The sequence below is a fragment of the Piliocolobus tephrosceles genome, chromosome 4, assembly GCF_002776525.5.
Source record: "Piliocolobus tephrosceles isolate RC106 chromosome 4, ASM277652v3, whole genome shotgun sequence".
NCBI classification, from domain to species: domain Eukaryota; kingdom Metazoa; phylum Chordata; class Mammalia; order Primates; family Cercopithecidae; genus Piliocolobus; species Piliocolobus tephrosceles.
Genome location: NC_045437.1, coordinates 39,012,038 through 39,035,361, shown reverse-complemented (window position 1 = coordinate 39,035,361; position 23,324 = coordinate 39,012,038).

Here is a 23,324-nt window from a genome sequence, read left to right as displayed (position 1 = left end):
AAAATAAAATTACACTCAGGTAAAAAAAATAAATAAATAAATAAAGACTTTTTAAAAATCCACTTAGTGAATATATTTTATGGTCTCTATTTCTAACTTTCTACTAATTTCAGGGATGTTGGATTTATCTTTTCTCCAAAAAGACCTTTTAAAAATATTACTTTTTTTCTAAAAAGACCTTTTAAAATATTATATGGTCCTAAATTAATGTTTTCTGTGAGTATATGGCCCTGGTAGCAATGAGGTTTGTCTTTTGTGGTCTATTCAGTATGAAAAGTGATTGATTCTAGACTCTAGTGGATGTCTTAGAGCAGCTCAGAGAGCCGCTGTGGGTCACTTCTTGCCGCCACACAGCATTTGACCAGTACTGCATCTGGTTTTTAGAGTGTTTATCACCTCATTTTGCTGCCTGCCTTTTCCGAGTTAGGTATTGCCTCATGAATGTCAATGCATCACTTCTAAAATTAAGCGATTTTTAGAATGCATTCTTTCTTAAAATATTTTTCTGAGACTTTTAAAGCCATCATCCATTTATAACAATTACCAAATTATTAAACATGAAGTTGCCCATATGGATGTTGTTATTATCTTGTGATATTATCAGGTGGACCAGATTAATAGAACATTTTTCTTCTATAGCCTAAATTCATGAGAGTTTGAGTTTGGGGAAAGGTAATTAGAAAGCACCAAACATTACTTAGTATGGTGCTGGGGCATTAACCAATAAGGGAGATTGGACTTGCTGGAGAATAGTAAAGGGCATTGGGGTCTATGATAAAGAAAAATAAGGCCGAGAGCAGGGGCTCACACCTGTAATCCCAGCACTCTGGGAGGCCGAGGCGGGCGGATCACGAGGTCAGGAGATCGAGACCATCCTGGCTATCACGGTGAAACCCCGTCTCTACTAAAAATGCAAAAAATTAACAGGACGTGGTGGCAGGCGCCTGTAGTCCCAGCTACTTGGGAGGCTGAGGTAGGAGAATGGCATGAACCCAGGAGGCGGAGCTTGCAGTGAGCCAAGATCGCGCCACTACACTCCAGCTTGGGCGACAGAGCCAGACTCTATCTCAAAAAAAAAAAGAAAGAAAAAGAAAAAGAAAAAAGAAAAAGAAAAAGAAATGTCAAGGGATACGAAAGATGAGAGACTGTAAACAAATTGTATCTGCTTCTTAGATTAGGAAAGGACTTCTACTGCTGTGCTTTTTTAAAAAAGCCTCAAATCTGAAACTTGTCATTAGTTAAGTGTATCTGAGTCTTGCCTATCTCCTTAAGTTCAGGCTCTTTCTGTGTAGGGAGGCAATGGAGATACTAGTCCAGGATGGGGGCCTGTTCACGACAACTGAGCATTGCTCTCCTGTACTCATACACTCATTCACATTGCACACACCCACCTACTCACAAAACTAGATTGGAAATATATGAGTTATAGTAATGTTGATACTTCACATTGGTGTAGAATTTTAGAATATAGAGTGCTTTCACATACATTATCTCAGAACGCAGAGAATAAGAGTCAGTGACCACAATGATGAGGATATATGGAGAGAATGGATAAGAAAGAACAAGAGAATGATAGGGAAGAAAGTGCCCATGGACGGAGACTAGCTAAAAATTAAGAAACGCCATGGCAGTAGCTGAGGGAACTTGGTACCATATCACTAATCTACTTAACTGTTGAATAATGTTTTCTTTAAATGTCCCCAGGCATCGTGAAGAGATGCAGCATTTTTTTTTTAACTTTTACTTTAGGTTCAGAGGTGCATGTGCAGGTTTGTTGTATAGGTAAGTTCATATCATGGGGGTTTGTTGTACAGATTATTTTATCACCCAAGTACTAAGCCTATTACCCAATAGTTATTTCTTTCTGAGCCCCTCTCTCCTCTCACCTTCCACCCTCAAGTAGGCCCGAGTGTCTGTTGTTCACCTCATTATGTCCATGAGTTCTCATCATTTAGCTCCCACCTGTAAATGAGAACATGCAGTATTTGGTTTTCTGTTCCTGTGTTAGTTTGCTAAGGATAACAGCTTCCAGCTCCACCCACATTTCTGAAAAATACATGATCTCATTATTTTTTCTGGCTGAATAATATTCTGGGGTGTATATGCACTGTATTTCCTTTATCCAGTCAGTGATGGGCATTTAGATTGATTCCATGTCTTTGCTATTGTGAATAGTGGAGATGCAGCATATTAGAGAGTATTGACATTTCCTAGTCTAGACTCCAAAATTAGTTAAGAACATTTGGAAAAAGTAATACAAAGATTTCAGGAAAAAAAAAAAAAAAAAAACTGTGCAGGCTGCTATTACTAAATTCATTTGAACTGTGGTCCAAAAATGCACTTCAAGTCTTGCAGGGTTTGGAACACCGATGGACATCCATATGTGTTTCATAAGGCTCTTTGGCCAAGAAGTAGCAGAAGATGACAATCAGTGGGCTGTCAGCTCATTCAACCTTCAGGACTTTGGTGGGAAAGTGAAAAGATGGGCAACCGATTTGAGCTGCCCTGTCAAGATATCTGCTGCCCAGTCATGCAAACACCAGAAGAGTTTGAACTGATCGCATTAGCACAGCAGTCACAGGACTACGGTTGACTGGACTGTGAAGACTAAGCAAATACTACTGCAGGTCTCCTCACTGCATCACCAGAAAGCTGACATCAAAGGGGAGGAAAAGCCAGCACCTGTTCTCCCAAGGGACTTATATCACTCAGTTCCTCAGTAATAGCTCTCATGGAGATTAAATATCCTTTTTTGTTCTAGTTTGTGATGTTTACATCAAAACTAGGATGATTTTGATAACAGTAATGAAGTTTTGCAACATATCTGTCATTCAGCACTGTTTTCTGTGTCCTCCATCACTGTTCTAATTCAGGCTCCTGTCAGGAAAAATTGTAAAAGACTTTGAAAGACAAAAAATAAAATTACTGGATATCCTGTCTAGCACATTGTTCCTGTTTACTTGTGACTTTCATCATCTTTGAGCTATTTTAGCGATCTTGTAAATTGTAGAAAACTTACAGTCATGCAAATGATTCTTGTTCATAGAAATTCAGTTGATTATTGCCCTGTGGAAATTGATCAGTTTTGCATCTACAGTATTCTAAATTCATCTAAGCATTTTTGATTGTTAATATACATGTGTTGTTTGATTCTCTTTTTAATTAGTTGTAACCTCTTACTGGTTTTTTCATTAATTAATGAATCAAATGCCATCTTTGACATGTATTTATTTTATGTGCCTTTTATTCTTTAATGCCTTCTTCAATTCTTTCCTGGATTATACCAGCCTTCTAAGTTGTTTCTCCATAGAGTAACTTGAGAAATCTCTTCAAAAATGGAAATCAGGCTATTTTTTTTTTTCCTAGCTGAAAAATCCGTCAAGGATTTTTATTGTTCTTATAATAAAACGCAAACTCCATATCTCGGTTTACAAAACTCCAAAGTGTCTAGTACTTATATTCCCTCCAATCTTTTTTTTTTTTTTTTTTTTGTATTGAGACGGAGTTTCGCTCTTGTTGCCCATGCTGGAGTACAGTGGTGCGATCTTGGCTCATTACAATCTCAGCCTCCCAGGTTCAAGCGATTCTCCTGTCTCAGCCTCCCTAGTAACTGTAGTAGCACCTAGTAGTCCCTAGGTGCCCACCACTACTTCTGACTAATTTTTGTATTTTTAGTAGAGATGGAGTTTCGCCATGTTGGCCAGGATGATCTCGATCTCCTGACTTCAGGTGACCCACCTGCCTCAGTCTCCCAAAGTGCTGGGATTACAGGCATGAGCCACTGTGCCTGGCCTTCTCTAACCTAATTTTATGCCCTTCTCCTGATTTTACATTATACTCTAGTTATACTGGTCCCATTCTGTTCCTGGAATTTATCAAACCTTTTTCCATCTCAGGACCTTTGCAATTACTTAACTCTGCCTAAAATGCTTTTTTGGTAGATATTTGCCTGGCTGACTCAGTCTTATTCTTTAGATCTCAACTTCCCTCTGAGGTCCCCATGAGACCATTAGGTCCCATTTCTCTCCTCAGATAAGCTTTCCCTGGCTATTCTTTCTAATAGTGTGTTATGCATTTAATATTTATTCCATCTATTTATGGTAATCTGTATTCTTTATCTCATTTCTATTTGATACCTCCACTAAAAAGTAAACTCAGTGAAGAGACAGAATGTGTTGTCATATTATCTACTGTCTCACAAGATATATTTCATGTAGTAAAGATCATTTGTGGAATAAATGAAAAATATGGGTAGAAAAGCCCTTGAATTTCAGAAGACACCTGGGGACTTATGAATGAGAAAATAAAGACCCTACTAAGGAACAAGTCATATAATATATGTAAGTAAGAAAGGTTGTGTGTTCTGTGATGACCAGAGAGCCAAGTGTTGCTGTGAATATATCCAAGAATAGGAACAAGTAAGGATATGGTGGTCATATATGGGTATGATACTCTTTGAAAGAATAAATGCTCCATTTCTCATTTACTTATAGTTAGATGTATTTAGGAAGGGTCTCCTTATTGTCTTAGGAACTTAGGTGGAAATTCAATAATTACTCAATATCAGCATTTCCCACTAAAGTAATTTTATTATTTGGGTTTCTAGAATAATAATGGGACCAAATTAACATTGGATGAGTACAGAATGAATGAATAAATGCCATCTATGTTAATCTGATTAGCAGAAAGATAGAGGCATAGATAAAGAGGATGATTTAATATATTAACAGTAGTTGAAATGACAGTCTTTATGGGGAAATGAAGAATTACTCTGATTGTAGTTTGGATAGAGAGGACTTATTGGACCCTCTCCATTTCCAATTCCAGGTTCCTTTTGGTCTTGTTCTCCTTCTCAATCTCTTTTCATGTTTTAATCAGTTTGCTTTTTTCTGTATGATCTATTTTTTTTCCTGACACGTTTTACTTTTTGTTGACATTTTTCTCCTTCACTTTCTCCAGAAAATGAATATGAAAGGTTCTTAAAACACCAAAGAACATATATATAAAGGACATAAGTTGATGATGTTTTTAATATCATTGCATTTCAAATATCCAGGCATGGTCCAGGCAATGAAAATTGTATATTGACCATGAAAGATTAATATTAAGATAACAGAAGAAGGGTAATGTCTTAGCTTGGATTCTCCAGAAAGTAGAGCCTGAACCAAAGAATTAAGTGCAAATGTTTTATTGGAAAGTGAGGCTCAAGGAGGTGAAAAAGAGACAAGGTTAGCAGGGGAGGAGGGAGTGCCAGGACAAAGATTCATTATGCTGTTGCCCACAGCTATAGGTGACTAGATGTTCAAGCTCCCATGTCTGCTTAATGAGGCATATGAAATGCATCTCAAGACTACCAGTATATGGGAATGAAAGTGAAAAGCAAATTCATTGACTTTCATTACTCATTAGTCATAGGTTCACCCCATGGCATTATAATTCTTCAGCGTTTTCAAGCTGCATAGTTGCGAGTGCCAAGGGCGTTCCCAAAGGGTCTGCTACCCCATATCCTTAAAGAAGCTCCTGGGAAGAGGGTAGGCACTACATGGTCTAGATCTGAGGTGTCAGATTTCATATCTGCTAAACTGGGTGGTTAGAATAAGACAGAGCTGAGACCAAAAGAATCTGAAGTGCTGTGAATAAATGTACAAAATATAGAGGAAGCAGCAACATTTAAAAGTTGAAGACAGAAGACAGGGAAAAGAGCAGAAAATCATTAACCAACTGCGTGACCTTATGCGATACAATCTACAACTTGCAACCTCAGACTTTTCAACTGTGAAATAAAGGAGTCGCTCTAGCTCAGTGGTCCTTAATGTTGGTTGAGCATAAAATCATCTGGGTATCTTTAAAAATACCATTGCCTAGGGCCTGTCCCCAGATATTCTGATTTATTTTATGTCTGGTGCAAATTGAACAATGAGAGTTTTTTTCAAAAACAAACTCACTAGATGATTGTAATGTGCAGGAAAGATTGAGAGTCACTGCTGTAGAATCTGTAAGGGCTTATTCACTTATACCATGTTATGATTTTATCTATAGTTTTAAAAATGCCTATGGAAAAATATTCTCCATTGTCTTTTTAGCCAGATATTGTTCAGAACTTCCAACTCCATGAATTTACACTTATAAATTCTTCCATTTGAATATTATGTATCAGTTCCGCAGATGATTATGGATTTTTCAATTTTAGCCAAAATGTAAGTTAAATTAATTATTTCAATTGGCCTTTGATTTATATGTTTTTCTTTTTCCTGAATAACTCTGTTGCAATTTCTATTGGCTGCATAGTCTAGTTTTTTGAACATCCGCCTAGTGATCTTTCTTCTTGCCAAATACTTTTGGAGAAACTGCTAACTGGAAACTACTTTGTTTTTCTCTATTTTGCAATAATTGAACTGTTTTTCAATCACTCTTATCTAAAAATATAAAATAAAAAGTAGACAAATTTTAAAAATTACAAATATAGCTAAGGTTTAAAGACAGAAGATACCAAAAAATGCCCATGAACTCACAATTATTTTGGAAAAAAGAACATTTTTTATTAAACCCAGATTCCCTGTGAGTATGCCCTTGCATCCTAACCTCTTCCATTACTACTACTCAAAAGTAGCCACTATACGTAATTTTGTATTTGTGATTCTCTTGCTTTTCCTTATAGTTCTAACACAATATTTAGAATATTAAATAACACATAGCTTAGTTTTGAATATTTTGAACCATATATGAATGAAGTTATATTCTATGTATTCTTCAACTTGCTTTTTAGGGTTAGATTCATCTGAGATTTATTTTCATTGTAGCTGTAAATAGTTGATTTTTACTGTTATATAGCATTCTGTAGTAGGACTAAACTACAGTTTATCTATTTGTATAACCAGAGAGATTAACCGCAGTAACAAATACTCCTAAAACTTTCAGTGGCTTATTTTTTGCCCATACAATGTCTGATGCAGACAAAATCTTGTTAGACAACTGTCCTGCTTGTCCATACTCAAAGCAGAGAACCTAGGGATGCAGGCTCTTTCCATTGTGTGTGTTCAACATTTTGCAGTCTTTGATTGCAAAATGGAAATGGGGATGAGAGCAGAGGTGTGATGTGTTTGCATGTGAGTGAGAAGGAGAGAGAGAAATAGAGGGAGAGGGAGAGTGAGAAACAGAGAGACAGAAAGATAGAGAGAGATGAGAGAGAGTTGGAGAGGAGAGAGGAGAAAAGGAGAAGGAGAGGGGAGAGGAAAAAGAAGAAGGAGAGAAGAGAAGGAGGAGGTGAAGGAGATTACTGCATAAGGCATTTCTGACCATTGTGTTTTCCCACATTTTAAACAGAACACAATTACATGGCTCCACCTAGATGGAGAAGATGACATGTGCCTGGTATGAAAAGCAAATGGTTTGGAAAATGCATGATATAGTCTCTGCTATACCTTAATACTTCAATAAAAATTTAAATTATTTTTTAATTTTTTAAAATTGAGATGCTGTGGACATTCTTTTTTCTCCCAATGTACATGGGCAAATATTTTCCTAGTGCAGTGGATATTGAACATTTTAAAGCCATAACTTCATGTATGAAATATATTTTGTATTATTCTATGTCCTTATAAACATACATACACATATATAACTTATATGTTATATAAACATACATACACATAAACACTTTAAAGTGGGAGACTTTTCACCCAAAATATATTTATTATTCTTTCTTTGTGTGTGTGTGTCTGTATGTTTTGCAGAATTGGACCAAGGATTTTAACATATTAGAGAACAAACTGTTCATTGATGGGGTTTCAGACTCTGTATTGCAAAAAACCTTTAAGAATTTAAAACCTGTCGAGTATTGGTATAATATCCAAGAACATCATAATTATCTCAAAAGGCTATTAAAATTATTCTCCCTTTTCTCATCACATATCAGTGTGATACACTCCTACTAAAACATCTCACAACAGATGAACTATAGAATCTGGTATGAGAATATAAATATTTTCAATTATATCAGACATTTAAAATATTTGCAAAAAAAATTATCTCTTACTGCTCTTTTTCTTTATTTATTTTATTGACTTATTTTAAATGGACAATAATTTTATATATTTATGGTGCACAAGATGATGTTTATACATTGTGGAATGTCTAAATCCAAGTAATTAACATATGCATCAAAACTTGCTGAGAGTAGATTTTAAGTATTCTCACAACCAAATAATAAATATATGAGGTGTGTTAATTATCCATTATTCTTAAATTAGTTCACCATTTATAGCTCTCAACTTCCTTTGTTGTGCAAACTTTAATACTAATTCTCCTTGAATAGAAAGAACTGAAATCAAAAGCTGAGTTAGTAACTCGTTTTCTTTTAGATACACTGGTATGATTTGGCTCTGTCCCCACCTAAATCTCATTTTGTATTGTAGCTTCCCCAATCCTCATGTGTCATGGAAGGAACTTGGTAGGGAAGTAATTAAATCATGGAGGCAGGTCATTCCTGTGCTGTTTTCATGATACTGAGTAAGTCTCACAAGATCTGATGGTTATAAAGGGGAGTTTTCCTGCACATGTTCTCTTGCCTGCCACCATGTAAGACATGCCTTGCTTCTCCTTCACCTTCTGCCATGATTGTGAGGCCTCCCCAGCCATGTGGAACTGTGAGTCAATTAAACCTCTTTGTTAAAAATAAATTACCCTGTCTTGGGTCTGTCTTTGTTAGCAGCATGAGAACAGACTAATACAGTAAATTGGTACTGGTAGAGTGAGGTGCTGCTATAAAGTTACCTGAAAATGTAGAAGTGACTTTGGAACTGGGTAACAGGCAAAGGTTGGAACAGTTAGGAGGGCTCAGAAGAAGACAGGAAAATGTTGGAAAGTTTGGAACTTCCTAGAGACTTTGAGGGCTCAGAAGACAGGAGTATGTGGGAAAGTTTGGAATTTCCTAGACACTCGTTGAATGGTTTTGACTAAAATGCTGATAGTGATATGGACAATAAGTCCAGGTTGAGGTGGTCTCAGATGGAGGTGAAGAATTTGTTGAGAACTGGAGTAAAGGTGATTTTTGCTATGCTTTAGCAAAGAGACTGGCAGCATTTTGTCTGTGCCCTAGAGATCTGTGGAACTTTGAACTTGAGAGAGATAATTTAGGGTATTCAGTGGAAGAAATTTCTGTGCAGCAAGGTATTCAAGAGAAAGCACAGCATAAAAGCTTGGAAAATTTACAGCCTGATGATATGATAGAAAAGAAAAACCCATCTTTTGGGGAGAAATCTTTCTGACTCCATACTTTAAGCCCAAATGGTTGTTGAACCTAGAGAAGTTTTGGTGGATCACATCCTTAGCCATAATAAAAGCTTATGGCTTTGGCTCTTTTCTATGTACTGTTAAAACTTCCTGGCACAGTTATACTTTCATATAACATAGCTAAGTATGAATGCCTTTGGCTTTTGAGGCTGAGTAATGCTTTCACAGGTTGAATATTTCTTACCAAAAATGTTTGGGACCAGAAGTGTTTCAAATTTAATATTTTCTTAGATTTTTGAATATTTGCATTGAACATCCATGGTGTGAAAATCCGAAATCCAAAATGTTCTAGTGAGCATTTCCTTTGAGCATCATTCCAGAACTCAAAAATTCCAAATTTTGGAGCATTTCAGATTTCAGATTTTCATATTAGCAGTGCTTAACCCGAAGTACCTCCTGAGTAGATGAGGCAAAATGGAATGTAATTAAAAGACTTGGTGAGGTCAAGAGATTTGCAGTATCACTTATATTACACTGTATTTTGGAGGGACAAAAGGTTTACCTTGGATGATTATATCATCTTTTCAACAGGCTGCTGCTCTGATAAACTTGCTGAGAAGTTTTGGTTAATATGCTAAACCTAGCCTTTTTGCTACTGAGCATTTGACTTCATTCTCAGATAAGGCCCAAAATTATTTTCAGGCCTTCTTAGATTCTTGCTGTGGTGGGAGGCTGCAAAAAAAAAAAAAAAAAAAAAAAAAAAAAAAACTGTGTGAGATAAAAATGATCTAGTATTTTGTGCCATCTTCGCAACTGATTATCTAACCAAGAAGGTTGTTACAAAAATGTAGCATTAAGATGTGTGAGCTTGTGAACAACACTGGACATGAAGTTTTTATTTTACTACCTACAAAATTTATTTTATGTCTTTCATCTAGAGTTTCTCATTTTAAAGTGGATACTCTAGCCTTGTAATATTCCTTCTAGTGTCAAACCTCTTACATCCTGTAGCCTTGTTTTCTCAGTTTTGGGTCTCTGTAGGTCATTCATTCTTCTCTGAGCCTCTAAGTCTCCAAAACCAGGACATCTTCTAGAAATTTTGCATTTCTTTGATGGGCTTTAGGGAAATAAATGTGTTGCCACATCTTTAACCATCTGTCTGTATTCATTTCCATGCTGTTATGACAGAATACCAAACAAAGACTGGGTAATTTATAAACAATAGAAGTTTGTTTGGTTCACAGTTCTACAGGCTAGGAAGTCCAAGATCAAGGGGCTATATTGGGCATGGGCGTATGTACTGTGTCATAACATGGCAGAAGGCATCACATGGTGAGAAGGAGAAGGAAGGCCAAAGTCGCCTTTGTAACCCACTCTTTTCTTTTCTTTTCTTTTTTTTTTTTTTTTTTTTTTGTTTCTTTTTGTTGTTGTTGAGACGGAGTCTGCCTCTGTTGCCCAGGCTGGAGTACAGTGGCATGATCTTGGCTCACTGCAATCTCCGCCTCCAGGGTTTAAGCAATTCCCTGCATCAGCCTCCTGAGTAGCTGGGATTACAGATGCCTGCCACCACGCCCGGCTAATTTTTTTATTTATAGTAGAAACGGGGTTTCACCATTTTGGCCAGGCTGGTCTTGAACTTCTGAACTTGTGATCCACCCACATCGGCCTCCCAAAGTGCTCGGATTACAGGTGTGAGCCACCATGTCTGGCCCATAACCCACTCTTAATAATGAACCCACTCCTGTGAAAAGGACATTAATCCATGAATGAGTGCAGAGTCCTCATAACCACCTCTTAAAGATTTCACCTCTCAACACTTTTGCACTGGGGACTAAGTTTCCAATACATGAGGGACACATTCAAATCACCACACTAGCTAAACATTTCCCTCTTCTACTGATATACTATGCTATTGCACTGTTTTACAAGACACCAAACTAAATAGGGGACTACTACGTCACAATGTGAGCCCAGTGTTCTCGAGTGCCCCATTCCTACTGGGAATTTTCCACTATGTGTCTCACACCCGAACAGATTTCAAAAAGGGGAAAGTAAGAATGTTAGCGTTTGTCTTCTTCCTCTAACTTTTCATACTTTTCCTGATTCTCTCAGGGTCATTCTTGCTTTCCACCATACTTCATCTTTTCCATTTTCTTCCCTTAGGGTTCTGTATATCTTCCTCTATACTATATCCCTAGTTCTTTCTACTTATGGTTTCAAGTCAATCAAGCCTGCACCCTGAAAAGTTATAGTATGTGAAATCTAGAAAACCTGTTTTATTTTTGTTTTTAGTAATATCAACGTTTCCAACCTATTGTTTTGCTTTAAATGTAAAATGTGTGGTTTAAAACTCAAATGTGAATATTAGCTCTTTATCTGTGAATTTCTGTCATAACAACATTTATCATCCTTTCAGCAAATGAATGCCTGTACTTAGAGAAGGTTGGTGCAAAAAAAAAAAAAAAAATGGAAAGAATGGAAGGGGCACAAGATATCCAACTAGACAAGCCAGGAAGACTGTGCTCACTGAGAGAGATCAAATTATTGAGTGAATAAAATTGGAGAAGAACTGAAAGAAATTGCATGCAAAGATTCATACAAAGGATCAGTGAAACCAATAATTGCTTATTTGAAAGAATTAAGATTGGTATTGGCTAGCTAGATTAACAAAGAAACAAAAAAGAGAAGTCTAAATAAATACAATCAGAAATGACAAAGATGACACTACAACCAAACCCACATAAATGCAAAAGATTCTCAGATTATTACGAACAACTCTATGCACACAAATTAAAAAGTCTAGAGGAAATAGATAAATTCCTGGAAACACACAACCTCCCAAGATAGAATCAGGAAGAACATGATAACCAAAACACAAACCAATAAGTCCTGAAACTGAATGCATAACAAAAACCTATCAATCACAAAAAGCCTTGGACCACATAGATTCACAGGAAATTCTACCAGACATACAAAGAAGAACTGCTACCGATCCTACAGAAAGTATTTCATAAAATAAAAAGCCAGGCATGGTGGCTCACACCTGTAATCCCAGCACTTTGGGAGGCTGAGGAGGGCAGATCACCAGGTCAGGAGATCGAGACCATCCTGGCTAACATGGTGAAACCCTGTCTCTACTAAAAATACAAAAAAATTAGCTGGGCATGGTGGCAGGCGCCTGCAGACCCAGCTACTCAGGAGGCTGAAGCAGGAGAATGGGGTAAACCCAAGAGGCGGAGCTTGCAGTGAGCTGAGATCAGGGCACTGCACTCCAACCTGGGTGACAGAGTGAGACTCCATCTCAAAAAACCATATGAACATCTTAATTGAAATGAAAAAAGGTTTTGATAAATCCAAGATCCTTTCATGATAAAAAGTCTTAATGCATCCAGAATTGGTGGGTTCTTGGTCTCACTGACTTCAAGAATGAAGCCGCAGGCCGGGCGCGGTGGCTCAAGCCTGTAATCCCAGCACTTTGGGAGGCCGAGACGGGCGGATCACGAGGTCAGGAGATCGAGACCATCCTGGCTAACACGGTGAAACCCCGTCTCTACTAAAAAAAAAAAAATACAAAAACTAGCCGGGCGAGGTGGCGGGCGCCTGTAGTCCCAGCTACTCGGGAGGCTGAGGCAGGAGAATGGCGTGAACCCGGGAGGCGGAGCTTGCAGTGAGCTGAGATCCGGCCACTGCACTCCAGCCCGGGCGACAGAGCGAGACTCCGTCTCAAAAAAAAAAAAAAAAAAAAAAAAAAAAAAGAATGAAGCCGCGGACCCTTGTGGTGAGTGTTACAGTTCCTAAAGATGGTGTGTCTGGAGATTGTTCCTTCTGATGTTTGGACCTGTTCGGAGTTTCTTCCTTCTGGTGGATTCATGGTCTCACTGGCCTCAGGAGTGAAGCTGCAGACCTTCGTGGTAAGTGTTACAGCTGTTAAGGCCGCGCGTCTGGAGTTATTCCTTCCTCCTGTGGGAAGTTGTTCATTTCTCCCTGGTGGTTCTAGTCTCAAGGGCTGGCCTCAGGAGTGAAGCTGCAGACCTTTGCAGTAAGTGTTACAGCTCATAAAGGCAGTACGGACCCAAAGAGTAAGCGGCAGCATGATTTATTGCAAAAAGTGAAAGAACAATGCTTCCACAGTGTGGAAGGGTACCCGGGTTACCACTGCTGGCTTGGGCAGCCTGCTGTTATTCCCTTATTTGACCCCATTCACATCCTGCTGATTGGTCCATTTTACAGAGACCTGATTGGTCTATTTTACAGAGAGCTGATTGGTCCATTTTGACAGAGTGCTGATTGGTGCATTTACCCTTTAGCTAGACATAGAGTGCTAGACAGAAAAGTTCTCCAAGCCCCCAATAGATTAGCTAGATACAGAGTACTGATTGATGTATTTACAAACCTTGAGCTAGACACAGGGTGCTGATTGGTGCATTTACAATCCCTGGGCTAGACACAGAGTGCTAATTGGTGCATTTACAATCCGTTAGCTAGACATAGAGTGCTAGACAGAAAAGTTCTCCAAGTCTCCACTAGATTAGCTAGATACAAAGCACTGATTGGTGCATTTACAAACCTTGAGTTAGACACAGGGTGCTGTTTGGTGTATTTACAATCCCTTACCTAGACATAAAGGTTCACCAAGTCCCCACTAGAGTCAGGAACCCAGCTGACTTCACCTAGTGGGTCCCATGCCAGGGCTGTGGGCAGAGCTGCCTGCCAGTCCTATGCCATGTGCCTGCACTCCTCAACTCTTGGGTGGTCGATGGGAGTGGGCACCAGGGAGCAGGCATAGTGCCTGTCAAGGAGGCTCCGGCGCTGTGGAAGCCCACAGCGGCAGGGGGGGTCGGGCAGCGAGAATTCAGGCAGTGAAAATTCGAGTGCAGTGCCAGTGTGCCAGCACTGCTGGGGGACCTGGCGCACCCTCTACAGACGCTGGCCTGGGTGCCAAGCCCCTCACTGCCTGGGGCTGTCAGTACTGGCCGGCTGGCTCCCAGTGCAGAGGCCAACGGATCCCACACCCACTTGGAACTGGTGCTGGCCCGCCCGCGCCACCTGCAGTCCTGGTTCCCGCCCATGCCTCTCCCTCTATACCTCCCGGCAAGCAGAGGGAGCCCATTCTGGCCTTGGCTAGCCCAGAAAGGGGCTCCCCCAGTGCAGTAGTGGGCTGAAGTGCGGCTAGTGTGGGCGCGGAGGCTGAGGAGGCTCTGAGAGCAAGCGAGGGCTGCAAGGGCTGCCAGCTTGCTGTCACCTCTCATTAACAGATGAGGCAACAAAGGAAATGCCATCCATGACTGAAAATGTTAAAAGCCATCTATGACAAGCCCAAAGCCATTGTCATATTGTATGGGGAAAAGCTAGAACCATTCCCCTTGGGGGTGGAGACTGGAACTGGAAGACGAAGGTGCCTACTCTCACCACTCTTATTCAGTGTCATACTGTAAGTCCTAGCCAGAGCAATCAGGCAAGAAAAAGAAATAAGCATTGATATAGGAAAAGAAGAAGTCAAACTATCACTTTTCACTGATGGATATGATTCTATACCCGGAAAACCCTAAAGACAGTCAAAGGCTCCTAGAACCAATAAACAACTTTAGTGAAGTTTTAGAGTACAAAATAAACATACAAAAGTCAGTAGTATTTCTGTATACAAGTAACATTCAAGCTGAGAGTCAAATAAAGAACACAATCCTATTTAAAATAGCCAAAAAATTGAAATACCTAGGAATACAGTTAACTGAGGAGGTGAAGGATATCTATAAGTAGAACTAGAAAACACTATTGAAATAAATAGGAGATAACACAAATAAATGGAAAAGCATTAAATGCTCATGGATTACAAGCATCAATATCATTACACGGCCATACTGCCCAAAGTAATTTACAGACTCGATACAATTACTGTAAAACTGCCAACATAGTTTTTCACAGAATTAGAAAAAAACTGTTTTAAAATTTATATCATACCAAAAAAACACAGTGAATAGCCAAAACAATCCTAAGCAAAAAGAACAAAGCCAAAAGCATCACACACCACACCAACTTCAAACTATACTGTAAGGCTACAGAAACCAAAGCAGCATGATATGAGGTAGGAGACTGGCAGGAATTGTTTTCTGGCCACCACGCTGCTGAGTGAAACGGTATAATCCAGACGGGATAAAGTGAAGAAACCAGCATAAACAAGCAGATGTCAATGAAGGCAATTCATAGCTGCCTCATTGCTCATTAGCATAGGACACACCCACTAGTGCCATGACAGTTTGCAAATGCCATGGCAATGACCTGGAAGTCACCAACCCTTTCTGTGGCAACAACCCAGAATTTACTGCCTATTTCTTAGAAAGCTATAAATACCCCTAAATTTGCATTGACATGCCTCTTAGTTTGCATGTAATTGAAAGTGTGTTTACTTGAGTATAAATACAATTGCTAAGAGCCCATATGTTGCTGACTCTGAGAACATAGCCTGTGTGTTAGCCCTGTTCCACAAGGAACAGCACTTTTCAATAAAAGATTGCTGTCTAACAGCACCAGTTCACCTTTGAATTCTTTCCTGGGTGAAGTCAAGAACCCTCATGGGCTAAACCTCAATTTTCAAGTTCACCTGTGCTGCATCAGTACTGGTGCAAAAACAGATATATATTAATCAATGGAATAAAAAAGAAAATCCCATAATAAAACCAGACACCTACCTATCTTATCTTCAACAAAGCCAACAATAACAAACAACGGGGAAAGGACCCCTTATTCAATAAATGATATTGGGATAGTTAGCTATCCCTATGTAAAAAAGTGAAACTGAACCCCTTCCTTTTACCATATACAGAAAATAACTCGACATGAGTTAAAGACTTAAATGTAAGACCTCAAATTATAGAAATCCTAGAAGAAAACCTAGGAAACACCATTCTGGACATTGGCTTTGGGAAAGAATTTTTGGCTAAGCCCCCAAAAGCAATTCGACAACAAAAGAAATTGACAAATGGGGCCTAATTAAACTAAAGGGCTGCTGCACAGCAGAAGAAACTGTCAACAGAGTAAAAAGATGACGTAAAGAATGGGAGAGAAAGTATTTTAAATCTACATGTCCAACAGCGGTCTAATATTCAGAATCTTTAAGAAGCTTAAATCAATAACCAAAAAACAAATGACTCCATTCATTAAAAAGTGAGCAAATGACATGAATAGATACTTCCCAAAAGAAGACATATAAGTGGCCAACAAACACATGAATAAACGTTCATCACCAATTATCAGAGAAATGCAAATCAAAACCATAGTGAAATTCTGCCTCATATTGGTCAGAATGGCTATAACTGAAAAGTCAAATATAATAGATGTTGATGAGACTACAAAGCAAAGGAAATGCTTACACACTGTTGGTGGGAATGTAAATTAGTCCAGCCACTGTGGAAAGCAGTTTGGAGATTTCTCAAGGAACTTAGAACTACCATTTGACCTAGTAATTCCGTTACTATGTATATACCCAACAGAAAATAAATTCTTCTACCAAAAAGACACATGCATGCATATGTTAATCACAGGGTTACTCACAATAACAAAGACATGGAATCAACCTAGGTGCCCATCAGTGGTGGATTACATTAATAATATATGGTACATTTACACCACGGAATACTATGTGGCTGTAAAAATGAACAAAATTGTGTTATTTGCAGCAACATGGATGCAGCTGGAAGCCATAATCGTAAGCAAATTAATGAAGGAACAGAAAACCAGCTACCACATGTTTTCTTTTTGATGTTGAGTAGTATTCCTTCACTTTGATGAATATTTTTTTCCAGTCTTTGGCCATTATAAATAAAACTACTATGAATATACAAGTACAAATCTTTGTGTGTAGAGATGCTCTTATTTCTCTTGGGTAAAAAGCTAGAAATTAAATTAATGGGTTTTATGGGAACTGGATGTTTAACTTTTTAAGAACCTGCCAACTGCTTTCCAAATTCTTATTTTGAATTTGCATAAGTGATATGTGAGCACTCCAGCTGCTCCACATTAAAGCTAACACTTCATATTGTCACTCATTTTAATGTTAGATGTTCTTGTGTGTATGCAGTGTTATCTCCTTGTTACCAATGATTAATAATGTTCATTATATTTTCATGTGCTTGTTTGTTATTTGGGATCTTTATGTAAAATATTGGTTCAAGTCTTTTGTTCATCTTTGGGCTGTTTGTCTTAGAAGTGGTTTGTATGTATTCCACACAAATTCTGGGTACAAGCAAGTACTTACGAGATATACGTTTTTCAAATATCTTCTCTCAGCACTCTTTCTTTTTCATTTCTTGGTATGTATTTCAAAGAGCAAAAGTTTTTTTCACTTTGACAAAGCCTAATTTATCAATTTGTTCACTATATGGTTGATTTTTATGTACCCTAAGAAATCTTTGCCAAGCCCACGGTCACAAGGATATTCTTCAACTTTTCTTCTCTATGTTATACAGGTTCAGCTCATATAGTAGGTCTATAACAAATTCTTAGTTACACTTTCTATATGTAAAGTTAGGTTTGAGTTTTTTTTTTTTTTTTTTTTTTTGACTTGTTGGCTTTTTTGTTGTTGTTGTTGTTGTTTTAACTTTTTTGTACATGGATATCCAAATGTCTCAGCATCATTTGTTTAAAAGATTATCTTTTCTCCACAAAATTACTCTTGAGTGAGCAATTTGTCCCTTCCATTATGTTGAGGACATACCTAGGAAGTGCCGTCTATGACGACTTAGTCTTCACCAGACATCTAATCTATTGGTTCCTTGATCTGGGACTTTGCAGGCCCGAGAACTGTAAGCAATAGATTTCTGTTGTTTATAAATTACCTCAAGTATAAGGTATTTCATTATGGCATCTCAAATGGATTATGACCCCAACATTACAGTTGTCTTGATCTTTACCAATTTTGACTGTCTTGAAATCATATAATCATTTACCATGATTGTTCCAGCTTTGTTTTTCTTTTCAAAATCATTTTAGTACCTCTTGATATTTTGTATTTTTATACAAAGTTTAGAATCAGCTTATCAGTTTCTAAAAACATAAAAGTCCTATTGAGATGCTGATTGGGATAGTGTCGAATCTTTAGATCAGTTTGGAGAAAATTGACATCTTCACACAATTGAATCATTCTATTCTTAAGTACGATTGTATTGGTCATCCTGTGTTGCTGAAACAAACTAGGCGGTTTAAGTAACAGAGATTTATTTTCTCACATTTTTGGAGGTGAAACACCAAGAACAAGGAGTTAGTAGAATTGGATTTTGGTAAGGTTTCTCTTGACTTGCAGACAGCTTGCAGATAGCTGCTTCTCACTTTGTCCTTATGTAGCTTTTTTATCTATGTGCACGTGGGAAGAGAAAGAACTCTCTTGTGTCTTGTCTTCTTTCTATAAAAACACCTTTCCTATTGAATTAAACCCCCACCCTTATGACCTCATTTAACCTAATTACCTCCTTAAATGCTGGATCTCAAAGTACAGACACATTGGGGGTTAGGGCTTCAACATATGACTTGAGAAGAGGCACAATTCAGTTCATAACATTCCACTTTCTGCCCCCCCAAATCATGTCCTTCTCGTATGCAAAATACATTCACCCCATCTCAACAGCCCCACTAGTAAATTAGTTATAGAGAGACCTGAAATAAATTTATCCTGAGGCAAAATTCCTCTCCGGCTGTGAGCTGGTAAAACCAAGATTTTGTGCTTCCAAAACATAATGGTGGGGCTGGCATAGGATGGATATTCCCATTCCAAAAGGGACGAGTGAGGAAGAAGAATGGGCAGCAGGTCTTAAATAAATCTAAAACCTAGCAAGGCAAATTTTACTGGATCTAAGGCTCAAGAAAATTTTTATTTGGTAGGATATTCTGCCATCTGGTCCCTTTGGGACAATGGTCCCACCTTCTGGGCCCACTGGGGCAGTAATTGCACCTTCTTGTCACTACACAGTGCTCCTGCCTTCCTGACCACAGGCAGAAACATTGCTCCTAAGGATCTGGGCTGGTGCAACTGGATTGACTGAAGAATTCACTACACCCTCTGAAACCAAGGAGGTGGTCAGGTTTCTGAAACTGAAACTGGTGGGTTGGCAGACTTGACCACTGAGACTGTGTATCATGAACCTGTGGTGGCAGTGGCAGCCCTATCAATGTCTGGATTGTCCTTAGTGTTACCTTTTCTTACTTTTTAAAGGATAAGGCGTGTTCACAACCAGGTAACACTGCTGTTCAGTCCTGGCTTTTGCAGAGGTAGCTAATTAAATACACGGTAATTTCTTCTTGGAATAATTATCCAGGAACAACCCATGATGGTCTTTCACACTTTCTTCTTCTTCTTCTTTTTTTTTTTTTTTTCAATATAGATATACTGAAAATTTTCCAAATCTTCTAATCTGGTTCCTTTTTACGTAACAATTCCTTCTTTAATTCATATCCTCACAAATTTTACTGTAAGCAGTAAGGATAACTCAGGTTTTTCCTCCAACACTTTGCCTAGAAATATCCTCAACTAAATATCCAAGTTCATCACAAATAAATTCTACCTTCCACAAAATATTAGAACACCATTCAGCCAAGGTCTTTGCCACCATTTCCTCCAATTTTCAATAACATCTTCCTCATTTCTGTCTGAGATGTCACCAGATCTACTTTATTGTTCATACTTCTACCAACATTCTGTTCATGCTGATATATGTATTCTCTAAATAACATACATTTTCTCTATAGCTGTCCTATATTCTTTCTGAGTTCTCACCAGAATCACCTTTATGATCACATTTCTTGAAGAGTCCCTTCAAGGCAATCTAAGTTTTCTCTAACATGCACCTCAAAATTCTTCCAGCCTGTACTCATCACTCAGTTGCAACGCCACTTCCACATTTGTAGGTATTTGTTACAATACCATTCTATTTCCTGGTACTAAAATCTGTATTAGTCAGCTCAGGCTGGCATCACAATATCAAAGACTAAGTTGCTTAAACAATTTATTTTCTCTTAGTTCTGGAGTCTCAATGTCCAAGATCACAGTGCCATCAGAGTGGCCTTCTGGTGAGAAATATTTTCCTGGCTTGAAGATGATTACCTTCTTGCTGTGTTCTCACATGGCCTTTCCATGCAAGCACGGGAAATGAGGGAGCTCTCTGATGTCTCTTTCTTTTCCTAGACAGCACCAGTTCTATTGCATTAGAGTTCCATCCTTATAACCTAATTTAACCTTATTTACCACCTTAAAGTCCCTGTCTTCAAATACAGTCTTGCTAGGGGTTAGGACTTAAACATATGAATCCTAGGGGAATGCAATTCAATCCATAACAATGATTTACATTTCTAGTTGGTGGATATTCACTAATTTCTTTCATCAGTGATTTAAAGTTTTCAGTATACAGATTTTGTATATATTTTAATTTTGAAGGAATACGGTTGTTCCTAATATTCCTTATTATATTGCTTATTAGCCTTTTAATGTTAGTAGAATCCTTAGTGATGGCCTTTCATTTTTGATATTAACTTGTATCATTTCTACCTTTTGTTTTAAATTAACAGATTTTTATTTTATTGATTTTTCTTTATTGATTTTATGTTTTCTATCCCACTGATTTTTATTCTGATCATTTTTTATTTTCTTTCTTCAACTTACTTTGGGTTTGATTTACTCATTGTTTTATTTCTTTCTTATGCAAAAACTAGGGACATTGATTTGAATTATTTTTCCTTAAACAAGCATTTAATGCTATATATTTTCTTTTAAACATTGATTTAGCTGTACCTCACATATTTTGGTGTGTTTTTATTTTCATTCAGTTTGACATAATTTCTACTTTCTCTAGTGAACTTTCTTAATTTGTATGTTATTTAAAACTGTGTTTAATTTTAAATAGTGAGAATATTTGCAGTATCTTTAATCATTTAATTCTGGTTAATTACATTGTTATTATAGAGCATATTTAAATGATATGAACTTTTTAAATTTATTGAGCTTCTTTTTTATTATCTAGAATATAGTCTTTCTTGGTAAATGTTCCATGTTTAGTTGGAAAGGATGTATATTTTGCTGTTTTCAGTTAGAGTATTCTACAAACATCAATTCAGCCTGGTAAGTTGATAGCGTTTGTTGTTTATGTCTTTTATATACTTATTGATTCTATGTCTATTTCTTCTATCGATTACTGAGGAAACTGATGACATCTCCAACTGTAATTGTGTGTGTGTGTGTGTGTGTGTGTGTGCATGTGTTTTAGTTCTATTATGTTTTGCTTCATGTATTTTGGACTTCTGGTTATTGGGGTACGTATACATTTAGGTTTTTAAAAATTCATTGACCTCTTTATAATTATGAAATGCCGCTCTGCATCTCTAGTAACATTTCCTGTTCTGAAGGCTATTTTGTTTGATTCTAAGGAACAACTCTACCTTTCATTTTATTAGTGTTTTCATGGTATATCTTTTATATCCTCTATATTTGAAATAGGTTTCTTGTAGACAGCCTAGAGTTTAGTGTTATTATTTTTTTTAATCCTCTGACAAAATGGATTATTTCACTTAACTTTTTTTTTTCTTTTTTGAGACAGATTCTTGCTCTTGTACCCCAGACTGGAGTGCAGTGGCACAATCTTGTCTCACCACAACCTCTGCCTCCTCAGTTCAAGCAATTCTCCTCCTCAGCCTGCCAAGTAACTGGGACTACAGGCATGCGCCACCACACCCAGCTAATTTTTGTAGTTTTAGTAGGGACGGGATTTCACCATGTTGGCCAGATGGTCTTGATCTCTTGACCTCGTGACCCACCTGCCTTGGCCTCCCAAAGTGCTGGGATTACAGGCCTGAGCCACCATGCCCGGCTGACTTAACCATTTGATTTGACCATTTACTTTTAACATGATTATTGGTACATTTGGTATAAATCTGCCCTATTGCTCTTCATTATGTATTTGACATAACTTTTCCTTTTTTCCCCTCTCATCTTGTCATCATTTAGATAGAATATTTTTATGATCCAATTTTACTTCCAATATTGGCTTATAGCTGTAATTCTTTTTTTTTATTTTGGAGATGAGTCTGGGTTTTACAATATTGATATTTAACTCATGGCAGTCTCCTGTTTCATTTAAGGTGTAAGAAACTTATAAAAATAGACTTTGTTTCCCTGTCCTTTGGGAAATCGTTGTCATATATTTTACTTCTGTAGATGCCATAAACTTCCCAGTGCATTGTTATTATTTTTTAAAGAGAATAAGTAGAAAAAATGTATTTTCCTATACAGTTCCGTTGTGAAGAATGTTTTTATTCCTTTCTATTGATCCAACATCTGTTATCATTTTTCCTTTTTCCTGAAGAATTCTCTTTGATATTTCTTGTAATTCAGCTCTCCTGGCCACAAATAAGCTTTTTCAAAAAGTTTTCATTTTTTTTTTCCATTTTTGAAAAATGATTTTTCTTTTTATAGAAATTTAGGGTGATTTTTTTAATACTTTCAGTACTTTAAAGGTGGTATTCTCTTCTTCTGTATTACATAAAATTTCACAAGAAGCCAGCTGCTATTCTTATTTTTGTTCTTCTGTATGTAATGTGACATTTTTTTCCTCTGGTAATTTTAAGGTATTCTCTTTATCACTTTTGGTTTTTAGTAATTTGATTATCATATGCTGTGTGTGTGTGTGTGTGTGTGTGTGTGTGTGTGCATGCGCACATGTGAAGTCTTCTGCTTGGTGTTTATAGCGGTTTCTGATCAATGAGTTCATAATTTTTATCAAATTTGGAAAACATATAATCATAAAGTAAGAGTAAAGGCAACCTACAGAATTCATAATTAGGTGAGAGATGAGGAGAAAGCGTGCCACGACAGATTTGAATTTCAATATATAGCTAAACTTAAAGCTAATCCTGACACAGGAATATCTCAATAAATAATTGGTCAGAGTCAATTTGATTTAAATTTTATCTACCTCAAACTCGAACTAGGAAATTCAGAATAGTTTTCTAGCAAATATGGAAAATTATACTGTCAGATAAATCATACATTTTATATTATTTTTCTTCACAAACCCAATTTTAGTTTTCTGATAATATAAACAACTGGGTGTTTACAT